Source organism: Bufo bufo, chromosome 6, assembly GCF_905171765.1.
Source record: "Bufo bufo chromosome 6, aBufBuf1.1, whole genome shotgun sequence".
NCBI lineage: Eukaryota > Metazoa > Chordata > Amphibia > Anura > Bufonidae > Bufo > Bufo bufo.
The window spans coordinates 237,406,934-237,424,873 of NC_053394.1; positions in this window are offsets into that span (position 1 = coordinate 237,406,934).

Consider the following 17,940-nt stretch of genomic DNA (forward strand, 5'->3'; position numbering starts at 1 on the left):
TAACCTCTTCTATTCTTGTCTGATTTGCAGACAAGAATAGGCAGTTATATCAATGGCTGTCCGTGTCATTCCGCAAATTGCGGAACTCACACGGATGCCATCTGTGTTTTGCGAATCCGCAATTTGCGAACCGCAAAACACACAACGGTTGCGTGCATGAGGCTGAGAAAAAACTTGAAATGCCCTGCAGCTTACAGGTGCAAAAGTTTAATTCCCACCTGGCCAAGCTGCCTTTAGGGAACTGATAGGATGCACTTAGCCTCACTTAGCCAGCTTTATTTCTTCAAAATAGCCATCCCTGTCTTTCACAGTCCACTGGGTCAATGTTTTTCATGGCAGCAGTGACTCAACACTGCAGCAAAGAGACAAGATCTTATTGACACCTCCACAATTGTTCCCACACCAGGTGCTTATACGCTTCCTCCACGTCTTCCTCAATGGAAGATTGGAAATTGGCAAATGTCGTGCCCATTCACAAGAAAGGTAGTAGGGAGGAATCAAGCAACTATAGACCAGTGAGTCTGACATCAATAGTAGGCAAATTAATGGAAACCCTATTAAAGGATAGGATTGTGGAACATCTAAAATCCCATGGATTGCAAGATGAAAAACAACATGGGTTTACTTCAGGGAGATCATGTCAAACAAATCTTATAGATTTTTTTGACTGCGCGAATAAAAATAATAGACGGTGGAGGTGCAGTAGACATTGCATATCTAGATTTTAGTAAGGCTTTTGACACTGTCCCACATAGAAGACATCAATAAACTGCAGTCATTGAGCATTGACTCCCATATTGTTGAGTGGATTAGGCAGTGGCTGAGTGACAGACAACAGAGGGTTGTAGTCAATGGAGAACATTCAAAACAAGGTTATGTTACCAGTGGGGTTCCACAGGGATCTGTACTGGGACCGATTTTGTTTAATATCTTCATAAGTGATATTGCAAAAGGCCTCGATGGTAAGGTTTGTCTTTTTGCTGATGACACAAAGATATGTAACAGGGTTGATGTTCCTGGAGGGAAACGCCAAATGGAAAAGGATTTAGGAAAACTAGAAGAATGGTCAGAACTCTGGAAACTGAAATTTAATGTGGATAAGTGCAAGATAATGCACCTGGGGCGTAAAAACCCAAGGGCAGAATATAGAATATTTGACACAGTCCTGACCTCAGTATCTGAGGAAAGGGATTTAGGAGTAATTATTTCAGAAGACTTAAAGGTGGGAAGACAATGTAATAGAGCAGCACGAAATGCCAGCAGAATGCTTGGATGTATAGGGAGAGGTATAAGCAGTAGAAAGAGTGAAGTGCTTATGCCGCTGTACAGAACACTGGTGAGACCTCACTTGGAGTATTGTGCGCAGTACTGGAGGCCATATCTCCAGAAGGATATAGATACTCTAGAGAGAGTTCAGAGAAGAGCTACTAAACTAGTACATGGATTGCAGGATAAAACTTACCAGGAAAGGTTAAAGGACCTTAATATGTATAGCTTGGAAGAAAGAAGAGACAGAGGGGATATGATAGAAACTTTTAAATACATAAAGGGAATCAACTCGGTAAAGGAGGAGAGCATATTTAAAAGAAGAAAAACTACCACAAGAGGACACAGTTTTAAATTAGAGGGGCAAAGGTTTAAAAGTAATATAAGGAAGTATTACTTTACTGAGAGAGTAGTGGATGCATGGAATAGCCTTCCTGCAGAAGTGATAGCTGCAAATACAGTGAAGGGGTTTAAGCATGCATGGGATAGGCATAAGGCCATCCTTCATATAAGATAAGGGCCGGGGGCTATCCATAGTATTCAGTATATTGGGCAGACTAGATAGGCCAAATGGTTCTTATCTGCCGACACATTCTATGTTTCTATGTAATGGACATCCTCCTGTCCCCAACAGAAATAGAACAAAGTATTGCTTCATTTTCACCCTCCCTTCTATCATATGTGTGAACCGAAGCTTTACCATGCTGTGTTAGAGCTGATCAGCCTAAGCAAGTGTAGCAAGCTGATCAATTGCTAATGTGCATCAATCAGACAGTGGCAACTCATCAGGCACGCATGTTGCGTACTCAGGCCCTTCTAAGAGGCCACCCAATTTGTCAGAGAAAAATCAAGAGGAGGATGGGCGTGGCTTGGCTGCAGACTTGGATGGCCACATGAAGTGAGAGCTCCTCTGCACCATAGCTCCAAAAGCAACAAAAAAATCGATCAGAACCTTAAAATGGATTATTATTTCGGATCCAAGCGATACAGACAATCGAGAGCTAGAAGAGCAAAAAATTCTGAGCGCTCAAATCGAAGAAATAGGTCATTTTCGAACCATGAGCGTGAAGACCGGGATGACGCTGGAACACTCTCGGATGCATCATCAGGCTCCAGCTACAAGCAAGCCTGCGTCTCTGAGAAAAAATTTATTGACAGCACACCGATTAATTCGGACAGAAGAATGCCACATTTACCTCCTAATACCCCGATTAAAAGGGGAAAATCGGCGGATATATTTCCGAAAAAACTGAATACCGAGTTCATCTGAAACAGGGGCCCGCCCGAATTAGATATTACAGGAATGGAGGAAGGTGACATGGCGCCAATTGAAAAATCGAATCCCCTAACATCCGATTCACTGGATCACAACGAATGCGACCGAGAGGGGAATATTCAAGATCCGAAAGAACAAGAGGATGACACGCTGACAGCGAGTCCTCAAAGACAAAAAATCAAAATTCAACAACAATCGATTCAGGACGCAGTGAGTACTCAACTTAGGCACGAAAATATGCCTGATCATTTTGCCGATTTTCAGGCTATGGATAAAGAACTGTCTGCCACTCTAATCAAGGATATGCTCCCAGCCTTAAGATCTTCGATCAATACCGATTTTAAACAGACTATACTGCCCTTTCAGCAAGCTGTAGAAGAGCTGGGAGACAGAGTCTCTCATATCGAAAATAAGATGGGCGATTTTGTAACATCTCAGAATGAGGTAATAGATTGTCACAACGAAATGGAGGATCGAGTCAAAAATTTGCACGCTAAAATAATCGACTTGGAAGATCGTAGCAGGAGGAATAACATCAAATTCAGAGGTGTTCCCGAAAATGTTTCTAACAGTGATTTGGTCCCATATATATCAGATTTAATCAAAAAATTTATACCACATGCTAAAGATTACGAACTGAGTATAGATAGAGCACACAGACTGCCTAAGCCAGCATATCTACATAAAGACATTGTCATGGTCTTACCTTCTTACTGTTCTCCTTCGTTTGACATGTGCTGGCGGCCATCTTGGTTTCTGGGTTTCTTGTAGCCTCCCACCCTGCGGCTCCTCCTTCCCACTGGGAGGAGCTGGATGCCCAGCTCATATATATAGGAGGTCTGTGGCTTCAGTTCCTTGCTTGGTCCTCCTGTGTTCACATGCTTCTAGACTGCTGCTGCTTCTGGTTCCTGATCCTGGTTTCGTCCGACTACCCTGCTGGTTCCTGATCCTGGTTTTGTCCGACTACCCTGCTGGTTCCTGATCCTGGCTTCGTCTGACTACCCTGCTGGTTCCTGATCCTGGCTTCGTCTGACTACCCTTCTGGTTCCTGACCTCTGGCTTCGCAAAGACTCTGCTTCGGTTTCGCCATCCGTTTGGACTTTTGCTTTACAGCTTTATTTTCAATAAAGCCTTCTTATTTTCACTTATCCCTTGTTGTACGTCTGGTTCATGGTTCCGTGACATTAGGACCAAGCCATGAATTCTGACGGTACAGGGCCATCCTCGCTACCCACGCTGGTTGCCAGACTTGATCAGCAGGATCACCTGTTGGGTCGTTTCGTTGTGGCGTTGCAAACCCTGCTTGAACGCACGGCTCATTTCGCTCCCGTTGCCGATGGGTCGTTTGTCGCTCCTGGGACCGCTCCTACTGCCGCTCCGGTTGTTGCGCCAGAGTCTACCCCGACACCTGTTGTTGCACCTGCGGTGTTTCGGGGTATGACCGGTTCTGCCCCTCTTCCACAGCGCTTTGGGGGAGAGCCAACTCAGTGCCGAGGTTTCCTTAACCAGGTGGGCATTTATTTCGAGTTGCTGCCACATGCCTTTCCCACTGAGAGATCAAAGGTGGGCTTCTTGATCTCGCTGCTCTCGGACAAGGCCTTGGCCTGGGCCAGCCCTTTATGGGAGAACAACAATCCGGTGGTTGCCGAGTTTTCCGGTTTTGTTGCTTCTCTTCGGAAGGTATTCGATGTGCCGGCTCGTGCTGCCTCTGCTGCGAAGCTCCTTATGTCCATCAGACAGGGTTCACGATCCGTAGCTGAATACGCCATTGAGTTTCGTACCCTGGCAGCAGAGGTGGGCTGGAATAATGAGGCTCTGGTCGCTGCTTTCTCTCATGGTCTCTCGGATGCCTTGGAGGATGAGGTTGCAGCTAAGGACCTACCAGTGGAGCTCGAGTCTCTTATTTCTTTCCTGATTTTGATTGACACCAGACTCAGGGAGAGACCTTCCTTTAAGGAGAGCCTGCGGAGGTTTTCTAACAGATTGGCGCCTACGTTTGCTGTCCCACCCGTGCCTCCCTCTCCTCCCACGCCTCCTGGGGATGACTTGTCTGGGGGTGAACCCATGCAGCTGGGGTTTGCTCGCCTGTCCGAGGGGGAGAGGGTACTCCGGAGACGCGAGGGCCGATGCATGTACTGTGGTCTCGGTGGGCATTTTCGGTTGGCATGTCCGAACCGTCCGGGAAACGCTCGCACCTGAGATCCTGTCGGGGGCAGATCTTGGGTGGAGTCTCCTCGTCCCCGGTTTCCCGTGTTGACAAACCACTGATCACTGTTGTCCTCTCCTGGGTCGGGGGCTCGGTGACGACCCAGGCGTTGGTGGACTCTGGTGCTGGTGGTTTGTTCATTGATAATGTGTTCGCTGCCGCCAATTCCATTCCTCTGCAGGCTCGAGGTTCCCCACTGGCTCTTGAGGCGATAGACGGCAGACCCCTTCTGCCGCCACACGTGACTCATGAGACCCTTCCAGTGGGGATAGCCATTGGTGCCGTTCACAGAGAGTCGGTCTGCCTCCAGGTTATTTCGTCTCCACACTACTCGGTAGTCTTGGGGTACCCCTGGCTCCGGAAGCATAATCCGACTTTCGATTGGAGATCGGCCGAGATCCTCTCGTGGTCACCGCAGTGTGGGACTAGTTGCATCCATGGGTCTGTCAAGTTGCTGTGTACTTCCTCGGACTCTCTGTTGCCTCCTGAATACGAGGAGTACCGGGATGTATTCGATAAGGTGCGCGCGGTTGCCCTACCTCCGCACCGCCCATACGATTGTGCCATAGAGTTACAATCTGGTGCCGTTCCTCCTCGTGGCAAAGTCTATCCACTGTCGGTAGCGGAGAATGAGGCCATGGAGGAGTACGTGAGGGAGGCGCTTTCACGCGGACACATTCGCAAATCCTCGTCCCCGCAGGGGCTGGATTTTTCTTTGTGAAAAAGAAGGGCGGTGAGTTGAGGCCTTGCATCGATTACAGGGGTCTCAATCGCATCACGATCAAGAACGCTTACCCGATACCCTTGATTTCCGAGCTGTTCGATCGCCTCAAAGGGGCCACGCTCTTTACCAAACTCGACCTGAGGGCGGCATATAACCTGGTAAGGATCAAGGCGGGCGATGAGTGGAAGACCGCGTTTAACACCAGGACCGGTCATTATGAATCCTTGGTTATGCCCTTTGGGTTGTGCAATGCGCCCGCAGTCTTTCAGGAATTCATCAACGATGTTTTCCGTGACCTGTTGCAGCAGTGTGTGGTGGTCTATTTGGATGACATCTTGGTATATTCTGAATCCATGGAGGCCCACATTCTGGATGTCAGACGAGTGTTGCAACGGTTACGAGAGAACAAGCTGTTCGGTAAGCTTGAGAAATGCGAATTTCACCGATCCCAGGTAACCTTCTTAGGTTACATCATTTCCGCTGAGGGGTTCTCCATGGATCCTGAGAAGGTTTCGGCTGTCTTACAGTGGCCCCAGCCCAGTGGTCTTCGTTCCCTGCAGCGCTTTTTGGGCTTCGCCAATTATTATCGGAAGTTCATCAGGGACTTTTCCATGCTAGCCAAGCCTCTCACGGATCTGACCAGGAAGGGCAGTAATTCCCAGGTCTGGCCGCTCGAGGCCATCCGAGCTTTTGAGGCTCTAAAGTCCGCCTTTGTGTCGGCTCCGATTCTGTCGCATCCCAACCCTGGGTTGCCCTTTGTCCTCGAGGTGGACGCGTCTGAGACGGGAGTAGGCGCCCTTCTGTCTCAGCGTAGAACACCAGAGGGTCCTCTGCTTCCTTGTGGGTTTTACTCCCGGAAACTGTCTTCCGCGGAGTGCAACTATCAGATTAGTGACAGGGAGTTATTGGCCATCGTGCAGGCCCTTAAAGAATGGAGGCACTTGCTCGAGGGTTCGGTGGTTCCGGTCCTCATCCTGACGGACCACAAGAATCTGACCTACCTTTCTGAGGCCAAGAGATTGACACCACGTCAGGCCAGATGGGCTCTGTTCTTGTCACGTTTTAATTACGTGGTCTCCTACCTACCCGGTTCCAAGAACATCAGGGCGGATGCCTTATCACGGCAGTACTCCGAGCTGTCCAGGGAGGAGTCGATTCCGACTTCGGTCATACCTCCGAATCAGATCTTGGCCGCCATTCGCACCAGCCTGACCTCTCCCCTGGGTGAGCAGATTTTGGCGGCTCAATCTGGTGCTCCCTCTGGGAGACCCAACGGCAGATGTTTTGTGCCTGAGGAGTTGCGCACTCGGTTGTTGCGAACCTACCATAACTCCAAGACCGCGGGGCATCCTGGAAAGAATCAGCTGTCCTGGGCTGTTTCACGTCTGTTCTGGTGGCCTTCCCTACGTTCCGACATCGCCGCATATGTAGCGGCATGCTCCGTTTGTGCCCAGAGTAAGTCCCCTCGGCACCTTCCGTTGGGCCTTCTGCAACCCATAGCCACCGGGGAGCGCCCATGGTCACACCTGGGGATGGATTTCATTGTGGACCTCCCTGCATCCCGAGGCCATACGGTCATTCTCATGATTGTGGATCGGTTTTCCAAAATGTGCCACTGTGTTCCTCTCAAGAAGTTACCCTCTGCACAAGAGTTGGCCACGATTTTTGCCAGGGAGGTCTTCCGGTTGCACGGTTTGCCCAAGGAGATTGTGTCGGATCGGGGGAGTCAGTTTGTGTCCAGGTTCTGGCGCGCCTTTTGCTCCCAGTTGGGGATTCATCTCTCCTTCTCCTCGGCCTACCACCCTCAGTCCAATGGGGCCGCACATGGTGGTAGATATAGAGATTCAGCTTTCCAGAAGCTAGTGGAACAAAATAATCTTTATGACATCTGGAGACTCCAACATGCGTCAGAGAGAGATTACACTAATTTTTCGAATAAGTGCAACTCATATTCAAGAATAGACTATTTCTTAATTGAAAGACTGCTCATTGATCTGATATCCAAGACAGAAATTGGAAATATCATCTGGTCTGATCATGCCCCTATTAATCTGACCATATCCATTACACAAAAGCAGATTAATGACTATGTCTGGAGAGTCAATCCGTATATTTTGAATAATGATAAATTAGCGAACTCAATTGAGACAGATCTGAGAGAATATTTTAGTATAAATGATACCCCTGATATAGATCCTTATACTGTATGGAATGCCCATAAAGCCAAGATTAGAGGCTCATTTATGTCACTAGGCTCCTTCATAAAAAAACAAAGAGAGAGAGACATGAATGAATCCCTGAAATTAATAAAAAATTTGGAATCTAAAAATAAGTCATATATAATCACAGCGGAGCTACAAAAAGCAAGATTTAAGATGTATAATCTATTGCTCTTTAAATATGAAAAATCTTTGAGACAATCTAAAATTAACTTTTATTCTCATGACAACAAGTCGGGAGCATTACTTGCCAGACGGTTGAAAGCTAAAATGCAAAAATCTAAAATTAGACAAATAGTTCATCCCAATACGAAACAGATCAAAATTGCCCCCAGAGATATTGCAAATTCGTTTAAAGACTATTACGAAAAATTATATAATCTAGCCTCAGACTTTCCAATACCTGTTGAAGAATCAAAAATCACAGAATTCCTGGATAAACCTGATTTACCTAAAATCAAACCGGAACAGCTCCATCAATTGAACCTACCAATTTCCCTATTGGAAATCTCAACAGCCATAAAGTCATCCCCTAATCAGAAATCCCCAGGCCCGGATGGTTTCACAGCTGAATATTATAAAAAATTCAATAATATCTTACTCCCGTATCTTCACAAAGTTTATAATATTGCATTCAACTCAGGTAGTTTCCCTGAGGATATGTTAAGAGCTACAATTGTGACCATCCCAAAACCGGGCAAAGATGACTCTGAAGTCAAAAACTACAGACCCATTTCCCTATTGAACGTGGATATAAAAATTTATGCAAAAATTATAGCGGACAGGTTCCAAAATATTCTCCCAAACTTAATCCACAGAGATCAGGTGGGCTTCTTAAAGGGAAGACAAGGCCAGATAATACCAGACGCATTATTTCATTGCTTCAATATTGTGAAAAACATAAAACTCCAGCCATTTTTCTGACTATTGATGCCGAGAAGGCATTTGACCGCATTAATTGGGCATATGCATTCAAGGTTCTGGAGAAATTTGGAATAATTGGAGATATTCATTCTGGTATTGAAGCACTTTACAATAACCCTTCAGCTAACATCTATGTGAATAGCTCTTTGTCAGAACCATTTAAAATCACAAATGGCACTCGCCAAGGATGCGCTTTCTCCCCTCTACTCTTCGTTCTGTCAATGGAGCCTCTGGCAACAGCTATCAGATTGAACCCAGACATAAAAGGAATAGACTTAGGTCATAACAACTATAAATTAGCTTTATTTGCTGATGATATAATTTTGACACTCACTAATCCTCAAACTTCATTGGAAGCCTTTTTTAAAACCACTCAATCCTTTAGTAATATTTCTTATTACAAAATAAACCAAGATAAATCCCAGGCCTTGCCACTTAACATAAATTCGACCTTACTAAATGATCTCAAAAAACAATATACCCTGGATTGGCAGATGTCGGAAATTACATACTTGGGTATACAGTTGTCACATCCCTCATCAAAACTTTTTGAAAACAAGTATCCCAAAATAGCCTCCGAGATTGGCAAAGACATGGCTGAATTTTCTAAAAATACTATCTCCTGGCTAGGCAGAATAGCAGCATATAAAATGTTGCTTCTGCCTAGACTCCTGTACCTCTTCAGGTCACTACCAATTGCTATTCCTGATTCATATTTTGCATCTTTGAATTCTAAACTTAGGATGTTCATTTGGAATCACAAAAAACCCAGGGTTGCCTTTAAGACTATTTTAGGACATCACAAAAAAGGTGGACTGGGAGTACCACATATGCAATACTATTATTTCTCGGCTATCTTAGACCAATTATCCCATTGGTGGTCTAATAACCCTGAAAAATTATGGGTCCAAATTGAAAAGAAAATGTGCGGCCTGACTACACTGAGGACAAGACTTTTAGCACCTATTTGGGGATTTTCCCCCCCTTCCCCGCCCATTAATGTGATTAGAGTCTCGGATGAGATCTGAAAAGTATTCCTTAAAATGAGGAAAGGGAAATTTCACTCTCCCCTAACAGACGCCACATTGGAGTTTTTACATGACCAAGTAGCTATGGTTCCTATCCCAGAATGGAAAGCTATAGGTATTGACTCCCTTCAAGACTTCTTTGAAGAGGGGACGTTTACCTCTTTTTCGAAACTTAAAACCCGATTTGGACTTGGGAGAGATGATTTCTATAGATTTTTAAACATTAGAGATTTTATCAATAAACACAAAATAATAGAAAGGACACAATTACCTCATATGACTTTAATAGCTAACCTGTTCAAGAAAAAGAAGGGAATTACTACGTTTTACACTCAGTTAACAGACTGACTAAATATTTCAACTAATAAAAATATGGATAAATGGGAGAGTGATTTACAGATGAAAATAGAATTGCGAGAATGGCATACATCCTTTTCTAACACCCACAAATACTTTCATAGTACCAATCATAAAGAAGTAATATTTAAAACATATCTCAGATGGTATCACACCCCGAGCAAGCTACATCTGATTTTTCCAGATACATCAGATAAATGTTGGAGACAATGCGGGGGGAAGGGCACACTTGTGCACACCCTTTGGGAATGCGACACTATAAAACCGCTTTGGAAAGCTACTGAAAATGTCATTAAATCTGTTTTGAAATTTCATATTAAACTATCACCACAATTGGCGTTCTTACTATTAGGTCTGGACAGTCTCCCAGACGATTCCAGGTCAATTGTGGCACACTTAGTCATGGCTACTAAATTAGTCATAACCAGACACTGGAAATCTATAGACACTCCCCACATAAAGGAAGTATGGCAAACTGTCAACAATATTTGTTCATTTGAACAAACAATTGCACGGGTCCAAAATAAATCCCCTACATTTCATTATAGATGGGACAAATGGTTAGAACGTAGCTATTACCGCTCTCAACTATGAGGGCTATTCCTGCACTGTTGTGTTATATTATATGTTTCTATACTTTTGTTTTTAGGTTTTTCTATCAAATTGACTTTTAATATAAGCTTTATACTTATATAAATTTCTTAAATATTTAGATATAAATTTACTATAATATCCAATGCAGATGTATGAAGACTGTTATATTTTCATTTGACTTTCAACAGTATGTTTCATTTTGTTTGTTTGAAAAAATTTAATAAAAATAATTTTACAAGAAAAATCAAGAGGAGGCGTAATTGATGGTGGAGGAGCACAAGACTGACGATAATACTAGAGATAATGACTAAAGATGTGTTAAGTATTGGAAAATTTGCTTCGATTTTACCAAAAAATTTGCTTCGTGACAAATTACTTCCTCACGAAGAGCATTTCTTAAGTAGTGGGTGCAATGACAGGGAGCTGCGATTGCTCCTCTCCCCGTCATTGTACCCCTCAGATGTTGCGTTCATTGCTGATCGCGGCATCTGACAATATTAAAGTGTAAAATAAAAGAATATATAAATAAAATCATACTTACCTGATGACGTCACCACGTCAGCTGGCATGGTGACGTCATATGATTTTGCCCTGGATCTTCAAAAAGATTGTTAAATGCTATTTTATTTTAAATATTTTACCACCATTTCAGGGAAAATTGATTCGCTACCACGAAGCATGAGGAAATATTGCTTTTCTTTTCCCCGAAATTCGGATTCACTCAATACTAATAATGATCAACCATCGCAGTGGTGTTGGAGCTGGAAATAACTAGATCCTTGGGCAAGCTGGGGAGCAAAGCAAGCAATATGCTTGGTTGCTTATGCACTGACAGGCTTATCGTTAGCATGACGCAATCTGATGCTTACTGTATAGTTATGCTTTTTAGACCCTCGCTATTAAATCCAAATGGGGGAATGTTTTCCTCTTGCCAATGGAAGGCCAAATTGTTATATTACCAGGATACAATGTATGCAAAGTTTGCTGCAGCCTTCTTCAAGCAGACACCTGCCGTACATGTGTATGAGACCCCTCACTGCCCCCGCAGTCACCCACCTCCAGCCATCCACACTACAACAAGTGTGGCCTCAATAAATGTGGCCACTACAACAAGCTCCTGCCTCAACACACAGGTTCAAGCCTACCTACACTCTGGCAAGTCTCTGGCACATACCGCATTCCCTGACCCCATGGACTTTGGGCAGGTAGATTGGAACAGTGGCCCAGATGCCACTGCTGCTATCTGCCTGCCTACGATCATGTTCAATACAGTAGGGCTTCTGCTCCTCCCAACGCTACCAGGGATGCTACTATTTGTTGCTAATCCCCCAACTACCACTTCCATTACCTCTACACAGTCAACACTATTTCTACTATGCCTAAACAGCCACACACATCTATTGCCTTGTCTGTTCCATGCTGGGTACTATTGTTAGTGATGAGCGGCAGGGGTCATATTCGAATTTGCGATATTTTGCGAATATTTCGTCGAATATTCGTTATTTTCGTCGAAAGTTCGAAAATTCGTTATATTCTCCGATTTTTTTTACTAAAAATATCGGCAAGGTAATGATCGTGTAATATGAGAATTTTCGTATTTGAATTTTCGCATTTTTATTGCGAATTTTTCAACTTTTAGACAAAGAATATTATAGCACTATTTTAGCTAAATTGCTCTATATTCGTTTTTTTTTTTTAATATTCGCTATATTGCTATAACTTTGTTTTTTCGAATATTCGTAATATTCTAAAACAAGAATATATAGCAATATAGCGAATACTCGAAAAAAAACACTATATTCAAAATATTCGAGAATTTTCGAAGTACCTATATTCGCGATAAAAATTCAAAATTCGAATATACGTGATTAGGGATGAGCGAACCCAAACTGTATAGTTCGCGTTCGTACTGAATTTTGGGGTGTCCGTGACACGGACCCGAACCCGAACATTTTCGTAAAAGTACTGGTTCGGGTTCGGTGCTCGGCGCTTTCTTGGCGCTTTTTGAAAGGCTGCAAAGCAGCCAATCAACAAGCGTCATACTACTTGCCCCAAGAGGCCATCACAGCCATGCCTACTATTGGCATGGCTGTGATTGGCCAGTGCAGCATGTGACCCAGCCTCTATTTAAGCTGGAGTCATGTAGCGCCGCACGTCACTCTGCTCTGATCAGTGTAGGGAGAGGTTGCAGCTGCTGTTAGGGCGAGATTAGGCAGTGATTAACTCCTCCAAAAGACTTCGTTCAGTGATCGATCTACAGCTGTGGATCATTGAACTGCTGCTATTCAATTGCTCACTGTTTTTAGGCTGCCCAGAGCGTTTTTCATTCACTTTTTTCTGGATTGATCGGCGGCCATTTTGTGTCTTGTGGTGCGCCAGCACAAGCTGCCACCAAGTACATTTAACCATCAATAGTGTGGTTATTTTTTGGCTATATCTTACATCAGGGTCAAGCTGTCATCAAGTGCATTTAACCATCAATAGTGTGGTTATTTTTTGGCCATATACTACATCAGGGGCAAGCTGAGCCTGTCACAAAGTGCATTTAACCATCAATAGTGTGGTTATTTTTTGGCTATATCCTACATCAGGGTCAAGCTGTCATCAAGTGCATTTAACCATCAATAGTGTGGTTATTTTTTGGCCATATACTACATCAGGGGCAAGCTGAGCCTGTCATGAAGTGTATTTAACCATCAATAGTGTGGTTATTTTTCGGCCATATACTACATCAGGGACAAGCTGAGCCTGTCACCAAATGCATTTAACCATCAATAGTGTGGTTATTTTTTGGCCATATACTACATCAGGGGCAAGCTGAGCCTGTCACAAGTGGATTTAACCATCAATAGTGTGGTTATTTTTTGGCCATATACTACATCAGGGGCAAGCTGAGCCTGTCACAAAGTGCATTTAACCATCAATAGTGTGGTTATTTTTTGGCTATATCCTACATCAGGGTCAAGCTGTCATCAAGTGCATTTAACCATCAATAGTGTGGTTATTTTTTGGCCATATACTACATCAGGGGCAAGCTGAGCCTGTCACTAAGTGCATTTAACCATCAATAGTGTGGTTATTTTTTGGCTATATCCTACATCAGGGTCAAGCTGAGCCTGTCACCAAGTGCATTTAACCATCAATAGTGTGGTTATTTTTTGGCCATATACTACATCAGGGGCAAGCTGAGCCTGTCACCAAGTGCATTTAACCATCAATAGTGTGGTTATTTTTTGGCTATATCCTACATCAGGGTCAAGCTGAGCCTGTCACCAAGTTATTCTCAATAACTTCACACACACACTACAGTGCAATTCCAAGTCTAATTCTGTGTGTAAACGTATACCTGTCACCCAGCGCCTAAAAAATAGGCCTCAAATTTATATTCATCCAAATCTGTCATTATTGCTTTAGCTGGTCAAGTTATTTAGTGTCCGTCAAAGCACAGTTTTTGTTCTGGGTTGAAATACAATTCCCAATTTTGCAATTCTCTAAATTAGTGGTTTCTGCTGTATCAGGCCTACTTTAAATCTATCCCTAAAAGGGTATATAAGATTCAAGGTGCAGATAGGGTTATTCTCAATAACTTCACACACACGCTACAGTGCAATTCCAAGTCTAATTCTGTGTGTAAACGTATACCTGTCAACCAGCGCCTAAAAAATAGGCCTCAAATTTATTTTCATCCAAATCTGTCATTATTGCTTTAGCTGGTCAAGTTATTTAGTGTCCGTCAAAGCACAGTTTTTGTTCTGGGTTAAATTAAATTCCCAATTTTGCATTTCTCTAAATTAGTGGTTTCTGCTGTATCAGGCCTACTTTAAATCTATCCCTAAAAGGGTATATTAGATTCAAGGTGCTGATAGGGTAATTCTCAATAACTACACACACACGCTACTGTGCAGATCCAAGTCTAATTCTGTCCGTAAACGTATACCTGTCACCCAGCGCCTAAATAATAGGCCTCAAATTTATATTCAGCTAAATCTGTCATTACTGCTGTGCCTGTATTAGTGTAATACGGTACCTAAATAGATAGCCAGATAGTGTTAGGTGTCTGTAAAAAAAGGCCTGAATTTGAATTCAATACATTGGGCCAAATAATATTTTTCTTATTGTGGTGAACGGTAACAATGAGGAAAACATCTAGTAAGGGACGCAGACGTGGACATGGTCGTGGTGGTGTTAGTGGACCCTCTGGTGCTGGGAGAGGACGTGGCCGTTCTGCCACAGCCACACGTCCTAGTGTACCAACTACAGTAGGTGTTTCTGACATTGTGTTTTTAGCACGACAGCGTCGCGCTGATACTCGGCAACATGGTGCCGAGATCTTGCACTCACTGGGATAGTGACAGCACATCCCAGCAAGCGCGTCATAGAAGCGACGGGAGATCCGACTTGGATTCCCGCCAATTCTACACGTGTGCGGCGTTTGTTATGAATCCTGAGGGGGAAGTCCCCGCCGGATTTTAAATAAAAATCCGGCCTGGGTCCCGCCCTCAGGAGCATACCGGGCCCTTAGGTCTGTTATGGGTTGTAAGGAGAGCCCCCCCTACGCCGAAAAAAACGGCGTAGGGGGTCCCCCTACAATCCATACCAGACCCGTATCCAAAGCACGCTACCCGGCCAGCCAGGAAGGGAGTGGGGACGAGCGAGCGCCCCCCCCCCCTCCTGAGCCGTACCAGGCTGCATGCCCTCAACATGGGGGGTTGGGTGCTCTGGGGCAGGGGGCGCACTGCGGCCCCCCCCCCTCAGAGCACCCTGTCCCCATGTTGATGAGGACAGGGCCCCTTCCCGACAACCCTGGCCGTTGGTTGTCGGGGTATGCGGGCGGGAGGCTTATCGGAATCTGGGAGCCCCCTTTAATAAGGGGGCCCCCAGATACCGGCCCCCCACCCTAAGTGAATGAGTATGGGGTACATCGTACCCCTACCCATTCACCTGCAAGAAAAGTGGTAAAAACACAAATAAACCACACAGTGTATTAAAATATTTTATTTTTCTGCTCCGGAGGCCGCCCCCTGTCTTCTTTATTAGCTCTTTTACCAGGGGGGGGGCTCTTCTTCTTCCGATATCCCGACGGGTCTTCTCCGCTATCCGGGGGGTCTTCTCAACTCTCCGGGGTTCTCCTTCTGTCTTCTCCTTCTGTCTTGTTGTCTCCTTCTGTCTTCTCCTTCTGTCTTGTTGTCTCCTTCTGTCTTCTGTCTCCGGGGTTCTCCTTCTGTTTTCGCCTCTCTCTGTTGTTGACTCGGCGCACCCCGGTTCTTCGTCTCGCGAGACGTCTCGCGAGACGAAGAATCGGGGTGCGCCGAGTCTCGCGAGACTAGAAGGAGACAACAAGACAGAAGGAGAAGACAGAAGGAGAACCCCGGAGAGTTGAGAAGACCCCCCCGGATAGCGGAGAAGACCCGTCGGGATATCGGAAGAAGAAGAGCCCCCCCCCTGGTAAAAGAGCTAATAAAGAAGACAGGGGGCGGCCTCCGGAGCAGAAAAATAAAATATTTTAATACACTGTGTGGTTTATTTGTGTTTTTACCACTTTTCTTGCAGGTGAATGGGTAGGGGTACGATGTACCCCATACTCATTCACTTAGGGTGGGGGGCCTGTATCTGGGGGCCCCCTTATTAAAGGGGGCTCCCAGATTCCGATAAGCCTCCCGCCCGCATACCCCGACAACCAACGGCCAGGGTTGTCGGGAAGGGGCCCTGTCCTCATCAACATGGGGACAGGGTGCTCTGAGGTGGGGGGGCCGCAGTGCGCCCCCTGCCCCAGAGCACCCAACCCCCCATGTTGAGGGCATGCAGCCTGGTACGGCTCAGGAGGGGGGGGGGGCGCTCGCTCGTCCCCACTCCCTTCCTGGCTGGCCGGGTAGCGTGCTTTGGATACGGGTCTGGTATGGATTGTAGGGGGACCCCCTACGCCGTTTTTTTCGGCGTAGGGGGGGCTCTCCTTACAACCCATAACAGACCTAAGGGCCCGGTATGCTCCTGAGGGCGGGACCCAGGCCGGATTTTTATTTAAAATCCGGCGGGGACTTCCCCCTCAGGATTCATAACAAACGCCGCACACGTGTAGAATTGGCGGGAATCCAAGTCGGATCTCCCGTCGCTTCTATGACGGCTCTGTCTCCATCGCGGCAAGCCAGCTCGGCGCTGGCTCCCGCGATGGGGCTCGTATGTGCTCAATCTCGCCGAGAAATACAGCGAGATTGACACAAAATCGGGTTCACCTACTGTACCTCAGGTCTAAGTAGCCGCCAGAATTTACAGCCATATTTGGTGGGGCCCAATGCCGTTCTAAGGATGGTAAGACCTGAGCAGGTACAGCCATTAGTCATTTGGGTGGCCAACAGTGGATCCAGCACGTTCACATTATCTCCCACCCAGTCTTCTGCAGAAAGCGCACAGATGGCGCATGAAAACCAAGCCCATCAGTCTGTCACATCACCCCCATGCATATCAGGGAAACTGTCTGAGCCTCAAGTTATGCAGCAGTCTCTTATGCTGTTTGAAGACTCTGCTGGCAGGGTTTCCCAAGGGCATCCACCTAGACCTTCCCCAGCGGTGGAAGACATAGAATGCACTAACGCACAACCACTTATGTTTCCTGATGATGAGGACATGGGAATACCACCTCAGCAAGTCTTTGATGATGACGAAACACAGGTTTCAACTGCTGCGTCTTTCTGCAGTATGCAGACTGAACAGGAGGTCAGAAGAATGAAAGAAAACCGGCACTCCCAAAAATCTTTGCTGGTGATAGATTTATTAGTCACACATATCTATCTATATATAATATGAGTGACCAATAAATCTATCACCAGCAAAGATCTTTGGGCGTGCCGGTTTTCTTTCATTCTTCTGATTTTGGGATTACCTCCACACAAACCGAGCACCCCTCAACCAGTATGCTGTGCCGCCTGACTTTATTACACTGACCAGGAGGTCAGGGATGAAGACGATGCAGGGGATGATGAGGTCCTATACCCCACATGGAATGAAGGTCGTGCCACTGACTTTCACAGTTCGGAGGAAGAGGCAGTGGTGAGACCAAGCCAACAGCGTAGCAAAAGACAAAGAGGGAGCAGTGGGCAAAAGCAGAACACCCGCCGCCAAGAGACTCCGCCTGCTACTGACCGCCGCCATCTGGGACTGAGCACCCCAAAGTCAGCTTCAAGGAGTTCCCTGGCATGGCACTTCTTCAAACAATGTGCTGACGACAAGACCCGAGTGGTTTGCACGCTGTGCCATCAGAGCCTGAAGCGAGGCATTAACGTTCTGAACCTTAGCACAACCTGCATGACCAGGCACCTGCATGCAAAGCATGAACTGCAGTGGAGTAAACA